The sequence below is a fragment of the Geotrypetes seraphini genome, chromosome 7 (assembly GCF_902459505.1).
Source record: "Geotrypetes seraphini chromosome 7, aGeoSer1.1, whole genome shotgun sequence".
Classification (NCBI taxonomy): domain Eukaryota; kingdom Metazoa; phylum Chordata; class Amphibia; order Gymnophiona; family Dermophiidae; genus Geotrypetes; species Geotrypetes seraphini.
Window position 1 is genome coordinate 193,124,426 of NC_047090.1, and position 19,291 is coordinate 193,143,716.

Consider the following 19,291-nt stretch of genomic DNA (forward strand, 5'->3'; position numbering starts at 1 on the left):
GTGCTAAGAAGACACGTTTTTCTTAGCGCTGCCCTAGTGCCTTCTTTGCACCGCGATTTACAAATTTTTTTTTTGTTTCCTTTCTTCGTAAAAGTCGCTGTGCATGACGAAAAATTTTTTCTTCCTGCTTATCACGCTTTTCGCGCCTTTTAATCGCGATCCAGGGGCTCCCAGATCGCCGCAACCGCGAGGCCTGATTGGCCGCGGCCGCCTGGATGTCCCGGCCCATTACGGGCTTTAAAAAGTGCACTGGGTGCGAGCGTCTTCTATCTCTCACAGACCCGCATCGCTGGTGCATCCTTTGTTTGGGGGCCGACCATCCAATGGAAACTTGCCCCCGGTGTGCAACTTTTCAACAGCGGGCGCTCCGCCGCTGACGGGCCCGCATGGCAGAGCTATTTGCTACCGATCAACCCTCGACCTCAGCCTCGAGATCGGCCCCGGCCTCGATCTCGGCCTCGAGTACATCGGCCCCACCTCGGGACTCGACTTCGAAGACCTCGAGCTCTCATAAGTCCTCTGCCCCGGGTAAGTCCCCTCTTCCTTCCTCAGGTTCCACATCGTCAAAGAAGCCAACCTCGGGGACAATGGCCGCACAGAGTGGAAACTCCTTACCCACGGCCCCGGCAAAAACCCCGAAGACCTTGGGACGTGCCTCCACCCCTCGGGAATGCTCCGAAGCGAGATCGCCCCCGGTGGAGAGCACAGCGGCCTTGGACATGCCATCGATGCTGTCCGTGCCCGTATTCCAGGACCTGCTCCGAGCGATGATCACAACGGAGCTATCCGCTGCCATGGCTCACCTTCAACCGGTCTCGGCCTCGACCTCGCATGCGCCGGACCAGCCTGAGCAACGCGCCGAGACACCTCGAGGAAAACTGCGCCGTTCCCGTCGCCTCTCCTCTTCATCGGATTCCTCTGGCCCGAGGCCCTAGGTTTTCGCCGAGGGAGTCCGGGGAGGGATCCCCGACCAGGCACCGGTCGGTCCCCAGAACCCCGGCGTCGTCCCCGAGGGGCTCCTCGAGGCGACGCAGATCCTCGACCCTGGAGCGCCTTCACAGCACGTCTCCGGTATCGGACCGAGGATCCGAGCGAGAGCCCCGCTATTCGAGGGAGGCTTCTCCTTCATTCTCAGCCAAACGGCGGTCTCGGTCACCGTCCCCGCAAGGGGCCACGGGACCCCATCGACCATCCTTCACGAGGTTCGTCCAGGACATGGGACGTGCCCTTGACTTGGACCTACAATCTGACTCAAGGTACTCCAAGGAATACCTGGCGGAGCTGGATATGCCTTCCCCGCCCCGAGAGTCCCTCAGGCTACCACTGAACCCGGTACTCGGGCAGACCCTTATCAGGAACCTCGAGACTCCTTACATGATGACGGCGGTCCCATCCAAAATGGAGTCTAAGTACCGGACGGTATCTCACCCGGGGTTTGAGCAACCACAGCTGTCCCACCAATCCCTGCTGGTGGAATCATCTCTGAAAAAAGCTCACCCCTCGAGGGTGTCCGCGGCGGTCCCCCCTGGACGCGAAGGCCGGACACTGGACAAATTCGGACGCCGGTTGTACCAGAACTCTATGATGACCGCCAGAGTCCTGAACTACACCTTCACTTTTTCCTCCTACCTGAAGCACCTCATTGGACGGCTCGCCTCCTTCTCGGAGAGCTTACCCACCCCTCGCCAGACAGAGTTCAGCCTCCTCCTCGAGGATTTTTCCAACCTCAGGCTACACCTGTTCCACGCCGCTTACGACGGCTTCGAACTATCTTCCAGGGTCGCAGCCTTCGCGGTGGCCATGCACCGGCTGGCATGGCTACGATTCGTCGATATGGACCCCAACCTGCAAGATCGACTAGCCAACCTCCCCTGCGTCAGGAAGGAACTCTTTGATGACACCATCGAAGCTGCTACGAAACGGCTGTCTGAACACGAACGCTCATTCGCATCTCTTGTCCGACAGAAGCCTAAACCACAGACCTCTCGCCCCTTCCGGGGATTACCTCGACGCTACCCCCAGAAGTCCACACCGGCCTTTTCAAGACCGCCACCGCGACGCCCCCAGGCTCACTCTAGGGCTCCACCAAAGTCACAGCCCACGGCGTCGGCGAAGCCATCTCCGTCCTTTTGACGGAATGAGCGGACGGGGGCGGGCCCCCTCCGCACCTCCACCCGGCCCCCTCCCCATCGGGGGCCGCCTTCAAGTCTACTACCCTCGCTGGAAAGCCATCACGTCGGACTCATTAGTCCTTGGCGTGATCTCATCAGGGTACTCGCTCAACTTTCGGGAGGTACCCCCTGACAGCCCACCGAGGGCGTGTCCTCCAAACCGAGCGCAGTTGCCCCTCCTCCTCTCCGAGGCACAGGACCTCCTCCGCCTGCGGGCGGTGGAGCCGGTCCCCCAAAATCAAAGGGGCCAAGGATTTTACTCCCGCTACTTCCTGGTACCGAAGAAGACGGGAGACCTGCGCCCGATCCTGGACTTAAGGCGCCTGAACAAGTTTCTGGTACGGGAAAAGTTTCGGATACTTTCCCTCCCGATCCTTTACCCCTTGATCAGCAAAGGCGATTGGCTCTGCTCCCTCGATCTGAAGGAAGCCTACACCCATGTTCCGGTGCACCCTGCTTGCCTTAGGTTCCTGCGCTTTCAGGTGGGGGACCTCCACCTGCAATATCGGGTCCTCCCCTTTGGCCTGTCCTCGTCCCCCCGAGTCTTCACGAAGTGCCTCGTAGTAGTCACGGCTACCTTGCACTCCCAAGGTCTGCAGGTATTCCCCTACCTGGACGATTGGTTGATCAAAGCCTCGACCAGGGAGGGGGTTATCTCAGCGACCCAACAGACTATTACTGCGCTTCAGTGTCTGGGGTTCGAGATAAACTTCCCAAAATCCCAGCTATGCCCCTCTCAGTCCTTACAATTCATCGGAGCCGTGCTGGACACGGTCCGTCTACGTTCCTTCCTCCCTCCTCAGTGTCGGGAGGCGTTGATAAATCTGAGCCGACAAGTCTCGAGATCGACTACCGTCTCGGCACGACAGATGATGACGCTCCTCTGCCATATGGCCTCCACAGTCCACGTTACCCCGCTTGCCCGCCTCCATCTGCGGTTACCACAGTGGACCTTGGCATCACAATGGCGACAGGATCGGGACCCGACCTACCGCCACGTGACAGTGACTCCTTCCTTGCAAAGATCGCTCCGTTGGTGGGCCGACTCTTCGAATCTTTCCAAGGGTTTGCTCTTTCTCGCCCCGCCACACCACAAGGTCCTAACCACGGACTCGTCGGAGTACGCTTGGGGGGCTCATGTAGACGGTCTACACACACAAGGCCTATGGACCACAGAGGACCGTCACTGCCACATCAACGTGCTGGAACTTCGGGCCATTTACCTTGCCGCGGTGGCCTTTCAGCATCTGCTTCACGACCGGGTGGTTCTCGTCCGCACGGACAACCAGGTGGCGATGTACTACGTAAACAAGCAAGGAGGGAGGGGGTCTTGGCCCCTCTGCCAGGAGGCCTTACGGCTCTGGGAGTGGGCGGTCTCCCAAAACATCTCCCTTCGAGCGGTTTACATCCAAGGGGAACAAAACTGCCTGGCGGACAGGCTCAGCCGCCTCCTCCAGCCACACGAGTGGTCCCTGCACTCTCAGGTGCTGCGACAGGTTTTCGACACGTGGGGGACTCCCCAGATAGACCTGTTCGCCTCCCCCGACAATCAAAAACTGCCTCTCTTCTGTTCAAGGATATACTCCCTGGACCGTCTCGAGGCCGATGCCTTCCTCCTAGATTGGGAGGGAAAGTTCCTCTATGCGTTCCCGCCGTTTCCTCTGATTCCGAGGACGCTGGTCCATCTAAAATCTCTGAGGGCCACTCTGATCCTGATCGCTCCTTGATGGCCCCGCCAGCCTTGGTTCTCCCTGCTACTTCAACTCAGTGTCAGGGAACCTCTACTTCTGCCTGTCTTTCCCTCTCTGCTATCTCAGAGTCGGGGTTCACTGTTACATCCCAATCTTCAGTCTCTTCATCTGACTGCTTGGTTTCTTTCCCCTTGACTTCCCTCCCTGTATCTCAGTCGGTCAGGGAAGTGTTGGAGGCTTCTCGGAAGGTCTCGACTAGACTCTGCTATTCTCAGAAGTGGACTAGATTCTCGTCCTGGTGCTCCTCTCACCGCCAGGACCCGGTGTCGGTCCCTGTATCCTTGGTTCTGGAGTATTTACTCCATTTATCTCACTCTGGCCTGAAGACCAATTCCATTCGAGTCCATCTAAGCGCCATCGCTGCCTTTCATCAACCCCTGGAAGGGAAGGCTCTTTCACTCCATCCCTTAGTTTCCCGTTTCATGAAGGGGCTCCTGAATGTTCATCCTCCCCTCAAACCGCCTCCGGTGGTTTGGGATCTCAATGTGGTTCTAGCTCAACTGATGAAACCTCCATTTGAGCCTATGGATAAGAGTCATCTTAAGTTTCTCACTTGGAAAGTGATCTTCCTACTCGCCCTCACTTCCGCTCGGAGGGTTAGTGAGCTGCAGGCCTTGGTGGCGGACCCACCTTTCACGGTATTCCACCATGACAAGGTGGTCCTCTGCACTCACCCTAAGTTTTTGCCTAAGGTGGTGTCTGATTTTCATCTCAACCAGTCCATTGTTCTACCTGTGTTCTTCCCCAAGCCCCACTCTCATCCCGGAGAGGTGGCGCTTCACACTCTCGACTGCAAGCAGGCGTTGGCCTTCTACCTCCAACGCACCCAGTCTCATCGGACGGCCCCCCAGTTGTTTTTGTCCTTTGACCCTAACAGGTTGGGGCACCCAGTTTCCAAGCGCACCCTGTCCAACTGGTTAGCTGCTTGTATTTCCTTCTGCTATGCTCAGGCTGGTCTCGCGCTGCACGGTCGAGTTACGGGACATAAGGTCCGAGCGATGGCAGCTTCGATAGCTTTCCTCAGGTCCACGCCTATCGAGGATATCTGCAAGGCTGCCACGTGATCTTCGGTTCATACTTTCACCTCACACTACTGCCTGGATACACTGTCCAGGAGCGATGGCCGGTTTGGCTAATCGGTCTTACGTAACCTATTTTCTTAAATTGCCATCCTCCCTCCATCCCTTATCAGTTAGCTTGGAGGTTACCCACATGTGAGAATATCATGCCTGCTTGTCCTGGGATAAAGCACAGTTACTTTTACCGTAACAGGTGTTATCCAGGGACAGTAGGCATATATTCTCACAACCCGCCCACCTCCCCGGGGTTGGCTTCTTTGCTGGATATGTGAACTGGAGACCACGAGGAGGGGATGCGCCCTCTAGTGGAGCAGGAGGCACACATGCGTGGTGCAGCCAGCAAGCTTGACTCTTCAATCAAGTTTGCTTGAAATGCTGTCTGCATCGGGGCTCCGTAGATGACGTCACCCACATGTGAGAATATATGCCTGCTGTCCCTGGATAACACCTGTTACGGTAAGTAACTGTGCTTTATTTGAAAGTTGGAAGTACTGTAATGATTGGGTGGTGAGGTTTTTGTGGGAATTCATTCCCCTTTTCCTCCATGTTATTGAGTACTACCTTCCCATACAAAAAGTATTAAAAAATATAAAGTTTTGATTTACATAATTTGGTGCAATCCCAACGCTCTACACGTCTCACTCCTACTACTAAGATGCATGAGTCTTCTCTGGTGTGTGTCTTACCACATACTCAACATGCATTTTTACGTTATTCCATCTTTCAGACTTTTCCACGTTTTGCCTTTTCTAGAGGAAAAAAGTTACAACAAAGACTTATGAGATCTCAATTCAAACATCCAATTGTGTTGACAGTGCCGCCAGGAGAGGTCACTTTTGTTGTGGCAGGTGCAAGATGTGTGACCATAGTATCCCCTTGAGGGACATGGACCTTCCAGAATGGGTCGTTAGAAGTGGGGGTCGCAGTTTTTCCACCTGTGAAATGAGTGGGGTTATTTATATCATTTGGTGCCACTGTGGTGATATTAGATCTAAGGCCAACATCAATTTTTCAATGCTTCTAACTAGTTTCTCCAGTTCCTGTACAGCTGCTTATTGAAATTCATACCAGTTTAATCTCCCAATTTCATTTTTTTTTTTAACATATGTTTATTGAAAGTAGAAAGGGTATAAAAAGCACAAGATGCACAGAACATGACAAGGAGAAATACAAGTTATCCCAGGATAAGCAGGCAGCATATTCTTAACATTTGGGTGACGTCACCAACGGAGCCCAGCAGCGGACAGCCTCGCAAGCAGATTTGCTTGAAGATCTTTTAAGAGCTTATGAGTGTTGCACTGCGCATGTGCGAGTGCCTTCCTGCCCGAGTTAGGGCGCGCGTCTCTTGTGAGGTACCTCAGTTCAACATTTTCCACTGAGCCGAGAAGTCCTGTTTGCTTCAGCTCTGCAGTTCTTCGTTGCCTTCTCGCACCGCGGCTTTTTTATTTTATTTGAAGTTGCTGTGCCGGCACGTTTTGTAAGTTTTACTTGTAAAAAAAAAACACCAAACTTTTTCCTTCGTCTTTTTCGGGCCGCTGGCCTTTGGCCCTGCCGCCGAACCTCGTTCATCGCCGGTTTCTATTTTTTCTATGTCCCGGCCTCTTACCGGTTTTAAAAAGTATAGCCAGTGCGGCTGGGTCATTTCAATCACCGACCCTCATCGTTGGTATATTGCCTGTCTGAGGACGCGGAAGATAGCTTTCTCAGAGATCCTGCCAGTACCGAGGGCGGATGCGAAGAGGCAGGCCGAGCTACAAGCAATAAATGCATGGCTGAGGAGATGGTGCGAAGAGGAAGGCTTCCACTTCATAAGAAACTGGACAACCTTCTGGGGAAAGAGCAAGCTCTACAGGAGGGACGGACTACACCTGAGCGCAGCAGGGACAAGACTGCTGGCAAACAACGTCGAAAGAGAAATAGAGAAGGCTTTAAACTGAGGAGAAGGGGAAAGCCGACAGCTGACCTGATGTTTACGCTTCGGACAAGAGTATCCAATAAAGATACTGAACAGGAAAAATGCGGGGAAGAGGTCAAAGTCAAACTACAGGGGTCCAGGGACCAAGTGAAACTAGAGATCAAAAAGAAGAGGAAACAGCAGGAGCTTGAAAAATGTTGGGAAGAACCTGAAAGCCAACTACAGGACAAAAAAGACGCACCACAAGGAAAGGTGGATCAAAGCAAATTTCAGGGGATGGCAGCCCGTGAGGGGGACAGCAAGAAAAACAAATCACAAGAAAAAGTAACAGGAGTAAAAAAGAACCGGGACTTAAATTGCCTATACACCAATGCAAGGAGCCTAAGGACCAAAATGGGAGAACTGGAGATCATGGCCAAAAGAGAGGACCTAGACATAATTGGAATCACAGAAACATGGTGGACAGAGGCAACAAATGGGACGTGGTACTGCCAGGGTATAAACTCTACAGGAGAGACAGAACTTGCAAGAAGGGTGGAGGAACAGCACTATATGTAAGGGACTCTATCCACTCGGCCAGGATGGATATGGCAGCAAAGGCTGAAGGATTGGAATCACTATGGGTCAAATTAACAGGGAAAAATGGAGCTGACACAAAAGTGGGACTGTACTATCGCCCACCTGGAAAACCTGAAGCAAACCTCCATGACCTGGAAGCAGAATTGAGACGGGAATGCAAAAGCGGAAATGTGATGGTGATGGGAAACTTCAACTACCCGGGGATCGACTGGAATATTGGTCACTCCAACTGCGCAAGGGAAGAGGAATTCCTAGAGGCTGTGAGGGACTGCTTCATGGAACAGCTAGTCAAGGAACCAATGCGAGGGGACGCCACTCTCGACCTAATCCTCAACGGAATAGGGGGACCTGCAAAGGAGGTGGAAGTAGTAGGGCCACTAGGCAACAGTGATCACAACATGATCCGGTATAAATTAGAAGTAGGAACCTCAAGGGTGAAGAGAACCACATCGACAGCACTCAACTTCAGGAAAGGGAACTATGATGCTATGAGGAAAATGGTGAAAAAGAAACTCAGCAACAGCTCTAGAAAGATGGGGACCATAGAGGAAGCATGGTCCCTTCTCAGGGACACAGTGCAAGAAGCACAAAACCTGTACATCCCCAGGTTTAGGAAGGGGTGCAAAAAAAAAAAAAATCGAACAAAAGACCCGGTATGGACAACAAAAGAAGTAAAGAAGGCGATAGGTGACAAGAAAGTGTCCTTCCGAAAATGGAAAAAGGACCAAACTGAGGAAAACCGGAAGGAACACAAAAAACACCAAAAGGAATGTCACCGAGTGGTTAGAAAAGCTAAGAGACAATACGAAGAGAAGCTTGCTGGGGAAGCAAAGAACTTCAAAGTGTTCTTCAGATACGTGAAAGGGAAACAACCAGCGAGGGAGGAGGTGGATCCGTTAGATGATGGAGACAGAAAGGGAGTGGTTATAGAGGAAAAAGAGGTAGCCGATAGGCTAAACCGGTTCTTCTCGTCGGTCTTCACAAGTGAGGACACCTCCAATGTACCGGAACCCGAGGAGACCATAAGTGGGGATCAGGATGAAAAACTGGAGACCTTAGAGGTAAGCTATAAGGATGTCCTCCGACAGATAGACAGATTGAAAAGTGACAAATCACCGGGTCCAGACGGAATCCACCCTAGGGTACTAAAAGAACTGAGGATGGAAATAGCGGACACACTCCGACAAATCTGTAATCTATCCTTAAGCACTGGGAAGGTACCGGAGGACTGGAAGCTAGCAAATGTCACACCTATCTTTAAAAAGGGATCGAGGGGTGACCCGGGGAACTACAGACCGGTGAGCTTGACTTCGATTCCGGGCAAGATGATGGAAGCATTAATAAAAGATAGCATCTGTGAACACATAGAAAGAAATGGACAGCTGAAACCGAGCCAACATGGCTTCTGCAAGGGAAGATCGTGCCAAACAAACCTACTGCACTTCTTTGAAGGGATAAACAGCCAGATGGACAAAGAGGAATCCATAGATATCATTTATCTCGACTTCCAAAAGGCCTTTGATAAGGTCCCCCATGAACGGCTACTTAAGAAATTGTCGAACCACGGGGTGGGAGGGGATGTACACAGATGGATCAGGCACTGGTTGGCTGACAGAAAACAAAGGGTTGGAGTGAAAGGCCAATACTCTGACTGGCAGAGGGTCACAAGCGGTGTTCCGCAGGGGTCGGTGCTGGGACCACTGCTGTTCAATATATTTATCAGTGACTTGGAAACGGGGATGAGGTGTGACGTTATAAAATTTGCTGATGACGACAAACTCTGCAGCAGAGTTAGGAACACAAAGGAGTGCGAAGACCTGCAAAGGGACCTAAGCAAACTGGAAGAGAGGGCAAACAAATGGCAAATGTGCTTTAACGTAGAAAAATGTAAGGTCATGCATATAGGGAAAAGGAACCCGAGGTACAGCTACAAAATGGGGGGAACATTGCTGGGGGAGAGTAATCTTGAAAAAGACTTGGGTGTGCTAGTGGATACAACCATGAAATCATCAGCGCAATGTGCAGCGGCCTCGAAGAAAGCTAACAGAATTTTGGGCATCATTAAAAAGGGAATTACAACCAGGACGAAGGAAGTCATCATGCCACTGTATCGTGCAATGGTGCGCCCGCATCTAGAGTACTGCGTCCAATATTGGTCGCCGTACCTCAAGAAAGACATGGCGATACTTGAGAAGGTCCAGAGAAGAGCTACGAAAATGATAAATGGTATGGAGGACTGTTCATATGCTGACAGGCTGGACAAGCTGGGGCTCTTCTCCCTGGAAAAGAGGAGGCTTAGGGGGGACATGATAGAAACTTTCAAGATCATGAAGGGCATGGAGAAGGTAGACAAGGATAGATTCTTCAAACTACGGGGAACCACAGGCACAAGAGGGCACTCAGAGAAACTGGAAGGGGAGAAGTTTAGAACAAATGCCAGGAGGTTCTTCTTCACACAGAGGGTTGTGGACACATGGAACGCGCTCCTGGAGGAAGTGGTCGGGCAGAGTATGCTACGGGGATTCAAAGAGGGATTGGATGGATTCCTGAGGGATACAGATAAGGGTAGATAAGAGTATGGAAAGTGTATAGATAAAAACAAAGGTGGCTATAGGGCTAAATCAAGATAACATGACAGGTCATGGACCTGATGGGCCGCCGCGGATGCGGACTGCTGGGCGCGATGGACCTCTGGTCTGACCCAGCGGAGGCAAATTCTTATGTTCTTATTGTCCTGACACTTGGCCACGCTGTGCTACCCTTCAACCTCGAGCCCTTCGCAGACGCCGTGCTAAAATTCTTCAACTGTTTGTCACTATGAAGCAGTCTGCGGATAAGGCCTCGACCTCAGCCTCAGGGGTGGCCTCGACTTCCAAGACCTCAACCTCGACTCCCGTAGTGGCCTCGACTAAGGCTTCGGCCTCGACAACCTTGTCATCGAAGGCCTCGTCTGTGGTCCCTCCTAAGGTTTCGTCTATGGGTGAGTCTCCTGTTTCTCCTTCAGGTATCCTTCCTAAGAAGCCTCCAGAGTCTCAGGCATTCCAGGCAGTGAATGGAGTCCTGCCAGTCTCTATGAGACCTCCAGCTAAGCGTGCCTCCAAACATAGGGAATACTCATCCTCGAGGTCGCTCTCCTTGGAATGCACTGCTGCACCTTCTAGACCTGATCCCTTGTTAAAAGCCATTTTGACCACTCAGATTACCTTGGTCCTGGCTCAACTTGTCCCTGCCTCGAATCTGCTTCCTATCAGCCAGCCTGAGCTTCCTGTTGAAGCACCTCGAGGCAAGCCTCAAAAATCTCATCGCTTATCCTCCAGTGACTCTTCGCCTCATTCTTCCAGATCAGAGTCGCCTGCACCTCGATCGAGGCACCACTCGAAGCATACCTCGACCTCGAGGCACCTTGCTTCCAAGCGGAGTCCGCAGTCTTTTCTCACACACAAGGACTCACTTCCTCATAGTACTGAGTCTTCTATGCCTCGTTTATCGAAGGCTGTCGAGGCTACAAGTCTCGGTCTCTTCTACACCCGCTGCTTCACCTCAAAGCCCATCCAGACCGAGGACCCCTCCATCGAGACCATCTACGAGGGAACCTCGTGACAGGTCCCCTATGGTGGAATGCCCTTCCACAATACATTCGTAACGAAAAAGATATTTTAACATTTAAAAAACTTTTAAAATCCTATTTATTTAAAGACGCTTTCAATATTTAAATGCAGAGTTAGATTCCTAAGAATGCTGTGGCTTACTTCCCTTTTCCTTTTGTTATTTCCCTTCTTCTACCCCAATTGAAAATTGTAACTTTTATCCTTTCCTTCCCATTCTCACGTTTGTTTATGACATAAGAATATTGTTAAATGTGTACCTCTTTTATCTTACTATATTTTTGATTTTTACATCGCTTAGTGATTCTAATAGGCAATTTATCAAATTTTATTAATAAACTTGAAACTTGAACCTTCTCCACCTGCCTCGAGCCAATCCGTTCCTCGGACTCCGGGGACTTCTCCATCAAGGCTTCTAAAGCATAAACACTCTCTGACTCCTCCTATGACAGGCAGTGGAGCTTCTTCAGTGACCATGGCGCTAGATTCTGAAATGCCTTCTCATTATTCCAGAGAAGCTTCATCTTATTCGGCTGTTCCCAAGTCTCAGTCTCCTTTTCCTGAGGAACCCTCCACCTCAAAGTCCTCCTCGTTTGTTTTTGATATGGGTCAGGCTCTTCACCTGGATCTACACTCTAAATCTAAATACACTCCTGAGTACCTGGCCGATATGGAGTTGCCTCATCCACCCAAGGAAATCTTGAGACTTCCCATGATTCCTGTATTAAAACAAACGTTTCTCAGGAATATGGAAACCCCTTACTCTATTCCGGCCATACCTTCTAAGATGGAATCTAGGTATCGCACGGTCCCTTGCAAGGGTTTGAAAAACTGCAGTTATCGCACCAATCCTTAGTGTTGGAATCTTCATTAAAGAAAGCTCAACCCTCTAAGGCAGGGGTGTCCAACCTGCGGTCCGAGAGCCGCATGCGGCCCTGTGAAGTATTTTGTGTGGCCCTGGTCGAGGGTGATGCAGTGTTTTCCTCTGCTGCCCCCGGGTGTTTACCATCTTGCCGGCTCCCTCCTCTGTCTTGCTGCAGTGTTTGCGCATTTGTGCAGCCCCAGAAACATTTTTTTCAACTAGTGCGGCCCAGGGAAGTCCAAAGGTTGGACACCCCTGCTCTAAGGTCTACGCTGTGGTGCCTCCAGGCAGGGAAGGCCGCACCATGGACAAGTTCGGCTGCAGGCTCTATCAGAATTCCATGATGGCGAATCGAATTCTCAACTGCAATTACATCTTCACCTCTTATTTCAAGTTTCAAGTTTAATAAAGATTTGATTGATTGCTTAATCAGAATTCTAAGCGATGTACATATTACTAAAATTACAAAGTTTAGGAAACAATACAACAAATGACAAAACTAAGTCTTACTGATGATGTGGCGGTATACAAAATAAACTATTATTATTATTACAAGACTAATGAGTAACACTACAGACCCATGAAACACAAGGAGATGAAGGGGAAGGATATACAAATTGTTTGATAGTAAATAAGACGTTCAAGGGAAAAACAAGAGGGAAGGAAAAATCAGTATACTTATTTTAATCACTACCTTAAAATAATGCCTTAAGTTTTTTCCTGCTCTTGAGGAGCAATGTCTTGCAGAGTTCAAACAGATTCTTTACACTCTGTCACAAATTCGCCTCTTCATGCTACAAGCCACGTACGATGCCTTTGAGTTATCATCCAGGGTTACCGCTTTTGCTGTGGCTATGCATCGCCTCGCTTGGCTCCGCATTGTGGACATGGACTCCAATTTGCAAGACCGCCTAGCGAACTTGCCTTGCCAAGGAAATGAACTTTTTGATGATTCCATCGAGGCTGCTACTAAGCATCTCTCTGAACATGAGCGCTCCTTTGCCTCCTTGATCCGGCCAAAGGCTAAGACTCCACCTGCTCGGCCTTACAAGCCTCCACCACGTTGTTATCCTCAAAAAAACAACTCCAGCTTTCTCCAGGCCTCTGCCTAGACGGCTGCCACAGCAACAGAGACAGCAAAAACCTCATCTCCTGCTGTGGCTATGCCGGCTCAGTCTTTTTGACATTCTCAGTCTGAGCATACCAACCACCATCCATCAGACTTCTCTTCTGCCCATAGGAGGTCGGTTTCACCATTTTTATCAGCAGTGGGAACTGATCACCTCAGATCTCTGGGTACTCTACATTCTTCGGGAGGGATACTCACTTCACTTTCTTCAAGTACCTCCAGATCTCCCTCCAAGAGAGTTTCCTTCCAGTTCATCGCAACTTCCCCTTCTCCTTCAGGAAGCTCAGGCTCTTCTTCACCTTCGAGCTGTCGAGGAAGTTCCTTTGAACCAACGGGACACGGGGTTCTATTCCCGTTATTTTCTAGTCCCAAAGAAGACGGGAGGATTTGTGACCTATTCAAGATCTCAGAGCTCTCAACAAACTTCTAGTCAAAGAGAAGTTTCGGATGCTCTCTTTACCAACTCTGTACCCCCTGATGGATCAAGGGGATTAACATAGAAACATAGAAGATGACGGCAGATAAGGGCCATAGCGCATCAGGTCTGCCCACTCTACTGACCCACCCCCGTCTACTATCCTAGGGATCCCACTCCTGGTGACAGGTTCCCTTGGCTTAACCCTCTAAGGGATCCCACATGGGCATCCCATTTGCTCTTAAATTCTTGCACGCTGTTTGCCTCGATCACCTACACCGGGAGCTCATTTCAAGGATCAACCACTCTCTCGGTGAAGAAATATTTCCTGGTGTCGCCATGAAATTTCCCGCCCATGAGTTTGAGCGGATGCCCTCTTGTGGCTGAGGGTCCTTTGAGAAAGAGAATCTCTTCTTCCATCTCGATACGGCCGGTAATATACTTAAACGTCTCGATCATGTCTCCTCTCTCCCTACGTTCCTCGAGTGAGTACAGCCGCAAATTTTTCAGCCTTTCCTCCTTGAGCCCTGAGACCATCCTGGTGGCCATCCGTTGCACCGACTCTACTCTCAGCACATCTTTTCGGTAGTGTGGCCTCCAGAATTGCACACAGTATTCCAGATGAGGTCTCACCATGGTTCTGTATAATGGCATTATGACATCAGGCTTCCGGCTGACGAAACTCCTGCGGATGCAACCTAACAACTGTCTTGCCTTAGATGAAGCCTTCTCCACATGATCAGCAGTTTTCATGTCTGCGCTGATGATCACTCCCAAGTCTCATTCTGTTGAAGTTCTAGCTAAGGTCTCACCATTCAAGGTGTAAGTTCTGCACGGATTTCTGCTGCCGAGGTGCATGATCTCTGGATCTCAAAGAGGCTTACATTCATATCCCAATTCATCCAGCCTCTCGCAGATTCTTAAGATTTCGGGTGGGGAATCTTCAATACCGAGTTCTTCCTTTCGGACTCGCATCATCCCCCAGAGTTTTCACGAAGTGTCTGGTGGTGGTAGCTGCAGCCCTGCGTCCCCAGGGTCTTCAAGTATTTCCATGTCCCTACGACTGGCTCATCAAAGCTCCCTCTCAACAAGGGGTTATTGCAGCGACCCGACAGATTATTACGTTCCTCCAATATCTGGGGTTCGAAGTCAATTTTCTAAAATTCCAATTGCACCCCTCTCAAACACTTCAGTTTATCGGGGCCGTCCTGGACACTATCCGGCTCAGAGCGTTCCTGCCTCAACCACGTCAAGATGCTCTCTTTCGCCTTTGTCATCAAGTGTCTGCCCTCACATCAATTTCAGCGCGACACATGATGATTCTACTCGGTCATATGGCCTCTACAGTTCACGTGACTCCTTTTACCAGACTTCACCTTCGAATACCTTAGTGGACCCTGGCATCTCAGTGGTAGCAAGCTTCAGACCCACTCTCTCAACACATCACAGTAACTCCTTTGTTGAGACAGTCTCTTTACTGAACATAAGAATATAAGCAATGCCTCCGCTGGGTCAGACCTGAGATCCATCGTGCCCAGCAGTCTGCTCACTCGGCGGCCCAACAGGTCCAGGACCTGTGCAGTAATCCTCTATCTATACCCCTCTATCCCCTTTTCCAGCAGGAAATTGTCCAATCCTTTCTTGAACCCCAGCACCGTACTCTGCCCTATTACGCCCTCTGGAAGTGCATTCAAGGTGCCCACCATCCTCTGAGTGAAAAATAATTTCCTAGCATTGGTTCTAAACCTGTCCCCTTTCAATTTCTCCGAGTGCCCCCTTGTTCTTGCGGTTCCCAATAGGCTGAAAAATCTGTCCCAATCTACCTTCTCTATGCCTTTCAGGATCTTGAAAGTCTCTATCATGTCTCCTCTGAGTGTCCGCTTCTCCAGGGAGAAGAGCTCCAGCCTTTCTAACCTGTCTGTGTATGAAAGGTTTTCCATACCTTTTATCATTTTTGTCGCTCTCCTCTGAACCCTCTCGAGTAACGCCATGTTCTTCTTAAGATACGGCGACCAATATTGGATGAAGTACTCCAGATGCGGACGCACCATTGCCCGATACACCGACAGGATAACTTCTTTTGTTCTGGTAGTAATACCCTTCTTGATTATACCTAGCATTGTATTCGCTCTTTTAGCGGCCGCTGCGCACTGTGCCGTCAGCTTTATTGTCATGTCCACCATTGTCCCCAAGTCCCTTTCTTGGGTACTCTCATTCAATAACATCCCTCCCATCGTATAGTTGTACCTCGGGTTTCTGCTTCCCACATGTAATAATTTACATTTCTCAACGTTGAACTTCATCTGCCATCTCGTCGCTCATTCTCCTAGTTTGTTCAAGTCCCTTTGCAATTCTTCGCAGTCCTCTTTAGTCCGAGCGCCACTAAATAGTTTGGTGTCGTCGGCAAATTTTATTATCTCACACTTCGTCCCTGTTTCTAGATCATTTATGAATATATTAAATAGCAGTGGCCCGAGCACCGAGCCCTGCGGGACAGCACTCGTGACGTTCCTCCAGTCCGTGTAGTGGCCCTTTACTCCTACCCTCTGTTTCCTACCCGCCAACCAGTTTCTGATCCATCTATGTATGTCTCCTTCCACCCCATGGTTCTTCAGTTTCCGAAGTAGGCGTTCATGGGGTATCTTGTCAAAGGCTTTTTGGAAATCTAGATATATGATGTCTATGGGGGGTCTCCTTTGTCCATCCGTTTGTTAATTCCTTCGAAGAAGTGCAATAAGTTTGTTAGGCATGATCTCCCCTTCCAAAAACCATGTTGGCTGGTTATCAGAAGTTCGTTTCTTTCAAGATGTTCATCGATGTTTTCTTTTATCAGTGCTTCCGTCATTTTCCCTGGAACAAAGGTCAGACTCACCGGTCTGTAATTTCCTGGGTCACCTCTTGATCCCTTTTTAAAGATGGGCGTAACATTGGCTATCTTCCACTCCGGGATCACGCCTTGGATGGATTCCATCCGGACCCGGGGATTTGTCAGTTTTTAATTTTTCTATCTGCCTGCGTACGTCTTCAAGGCTCACTTCCATGGATGTTAATTTTTCTGCTTGATCTCCATTGAAGATTTGCTCAGGTTCCAGTATGTTGGTTGTGTCTTCATTTGTAAATACAGATGAAAAGAACATGTTAAGTCTTTCTGCCACTTCTTTCTCCTCCTTCACCACTCCCTTCCTGTCTCCGTCGTCCAGCGGTCCCACCTCCTCCCTAGCCGGCTGCTTCCCTTTAACATATCTAAAGAACAGTTTGAAATTTCGTGCTTCCCTGGCTAGCCTCTCTTCATACTCTCTTTTGGCCTTTCGAATCACACGGTGACATTCTTTTTGATATTTCCTGTGCTCTTTCCAGTTCCCCTCAGTTTTGTCCTTTTTCCATTTCCTGAATGAATTTTTCTTATTGCCTATCACTTCTTTCACTATTTTAGTTATCCACGCCGGGTCTTTTGTTTGACTCTTTTTGCACCCCTTTCTGAATCTGGGGATATACAGATTTTGTGCCTCGCTCACCGTGTTCCTGAAAAAAGACCAAGCATGTTCTACCGTTTGCCATTTTCTGGAAGTGTTCCTAAGTTTCTTCCTTACCATTTCCCTCATTGCTTCATAGTTTCCTTTCCTGAAGTTAAAAGTTGTCGCTTTGGTTCTCTTTCTTTCCAATCTTTCCAGAGGTTTGCTTTTCCACACTCTCCCTCATCAGAAGGTTCTCACAACAGACTCATCAATCTATGCTTGGGGAGCCCACCTCGACGGTCTCCGTACTCAAGGCCATTGGTCCAGCACAGTCTGTCTCTGTCACATCAATCTGTTGGAACTCAGAGCAATTTTCAATGCTCTCAAAGCTTTTCAGCATCTTCTTCACGATCAGGTAGTCCTTGTCCGGACGGACAACCAAGTTGCCATGTACTATGTCAACAAGCAGTGAGGCACGGGATCCCTCTCCCTTTGCCAGGAAGCTCTGAAACTGTGGAATTGGGTAGTTCGGCACAACATCTTTCTCAGCGCTGTATACATTCAAGGTCAACACAATTGTCTGGCAGACAAATTGAGTCATCTTCTACAACCTCACGAATGGACACTCAGTTGCTCACCTCTTCGTCATGTGTTTGCTCAGTGGGGGACTCCTCAAATGGACCTCTTTGCGTCTCCCCTCAACCACAAGATGCTTCAGTTCTGTTCCAGGATATATTCTTCTCATCGCTTCGAGGCAGATGCGTTCCTTCTGGAATGGACAGATCGGTTTCTCTATGCCTTCCCTCCATTCCCTTTGATTCTCAAGACTCTTGTCAAACTCAAGGCAGAACATGCCACCATGATTCTGGTAGCTCCTCGATGGCCCAGACAACCGTGGTACTCCCTTCTACTTCAACTCAGCACCAGGGAGCCTCTGCTTCTACCAGTTTTTCCTTTTCTGCTTACACAGAGTCAGGGGTCTTTGCTTCATCCCAACCTGCAGTCTCTACACTTAACAGCTTGGTACCTTTCAACCTAACTGCCTCTCTACAGTTTTCTCAGTCTGTACAGGACATTTTAGAGGCTTCTAGAAAGCTGTCCACTCGGCAGTGTTATGACCAGAAATGTACTAGATTTTTTGCTTGGTGTACTACTCGACATATGGAGCCCATGTCTACCTCCTTGTCTTCAGTTTTGGATTATTTACTTCACTTATTGCACTCTGGCCTCAAGTCCACATCTATCCGAGTCCATCTCAGTGCGATTGCTGCTTTCCATCAGCCTCTTGATGGGAAACCCCTGTCTGCACATCCAGTGGTTTCCCGCTTCATGAAAGGACTTTTCAATGTTAACCCACCGCTCAAACCGCCTCCAGTGGTCTTGGATTTCAATGTCGTCCTGGCTCAATTGATGAAGCCTCCATTTGAACCAATTGATAAGGCTCATCTAAAGTATCTCTCTTGGAAAGTGGTGTTCCTCATTGCCCTCACGTCTGCTCGAAGAGTCAGTGAGTTACAGGCTTTAGTTGCGGATCCACCCTTCACAGTTTTCCACCATGACAAGGTGGTCCTCCGTACTCATCCTAAATTCTTACCTAAAGTTATTTCAGAATTTCATATTAATCAATCAGTTATCCTTCCAGTATTTCTTCCAAAGCCTCATTCTCACCCCGGAGAAATAGCGCTTCATACTTTGGACTGTAAACGTGCTTTGGCTTTCTACTTGCAACGCACTCAACCTCACAGAACGGCTCCTCAACTTTTCATTTCCTTTGATCCAAATAAGTTGGGCCGTCCTGTCTCGAAGCGAACCATCTCCAACTGGATGGCTGCTTGCATCTCTTTCTGCTACGCTCAGGCTGGTCTCCCTCTGCAGGGTCGAGTCACGGGCCCACGGTTCGAGTTAGAGCAAAAGCAGCATCTGTAGCTTTCCTCAGATCAACTCCTATTGAGGAAATCTGCAAGGCTGCCACTTGGTCCTCAGTTCATACATTCACCTCTCATTATTGTCTGGATACTTTCTCCAGGAGGGATGACCATTTTGGCCAGTCCGTTTTACAACATTTGTTTTCCTAACCTGCCAACTCTCCCTCCATCCCATTCTGCTTAGCTTGGAGGACACCCACATGTTGAGAATATGTTGCCTGCTTGTCCTGGGATAAAGCATAGTTACTTACCATAACAGTTGTTATCTAGGGACAGCAGGCAGATATTCTCACAACCCACCCACCTCCCCTGGTTGGCTTCTTAGCTAGCTATCTGAACTGAGGTACCTCACAGGAGATGTGCGCCCTAACTCGGGCAGGAAGGCACTCGCGCAATCAAACCCCG

At 49.7% G+C, this 19,291-nt stretch overlaps 1 protein-coding gene across 3 annotated transcripts in view; it reads left to right on the forward strand.

The window, feature by feature from the left end:
* The window catches only part of NEK9 (NIMA related kinase 9), a 335,370-nt gene that overhangs the window by 87,645 nt on the left and 228,434 nt on the right, over positions 1 to 19,291 (forward strand). The gene's annotated exons all lie outside the window — the stretch shown is intronic.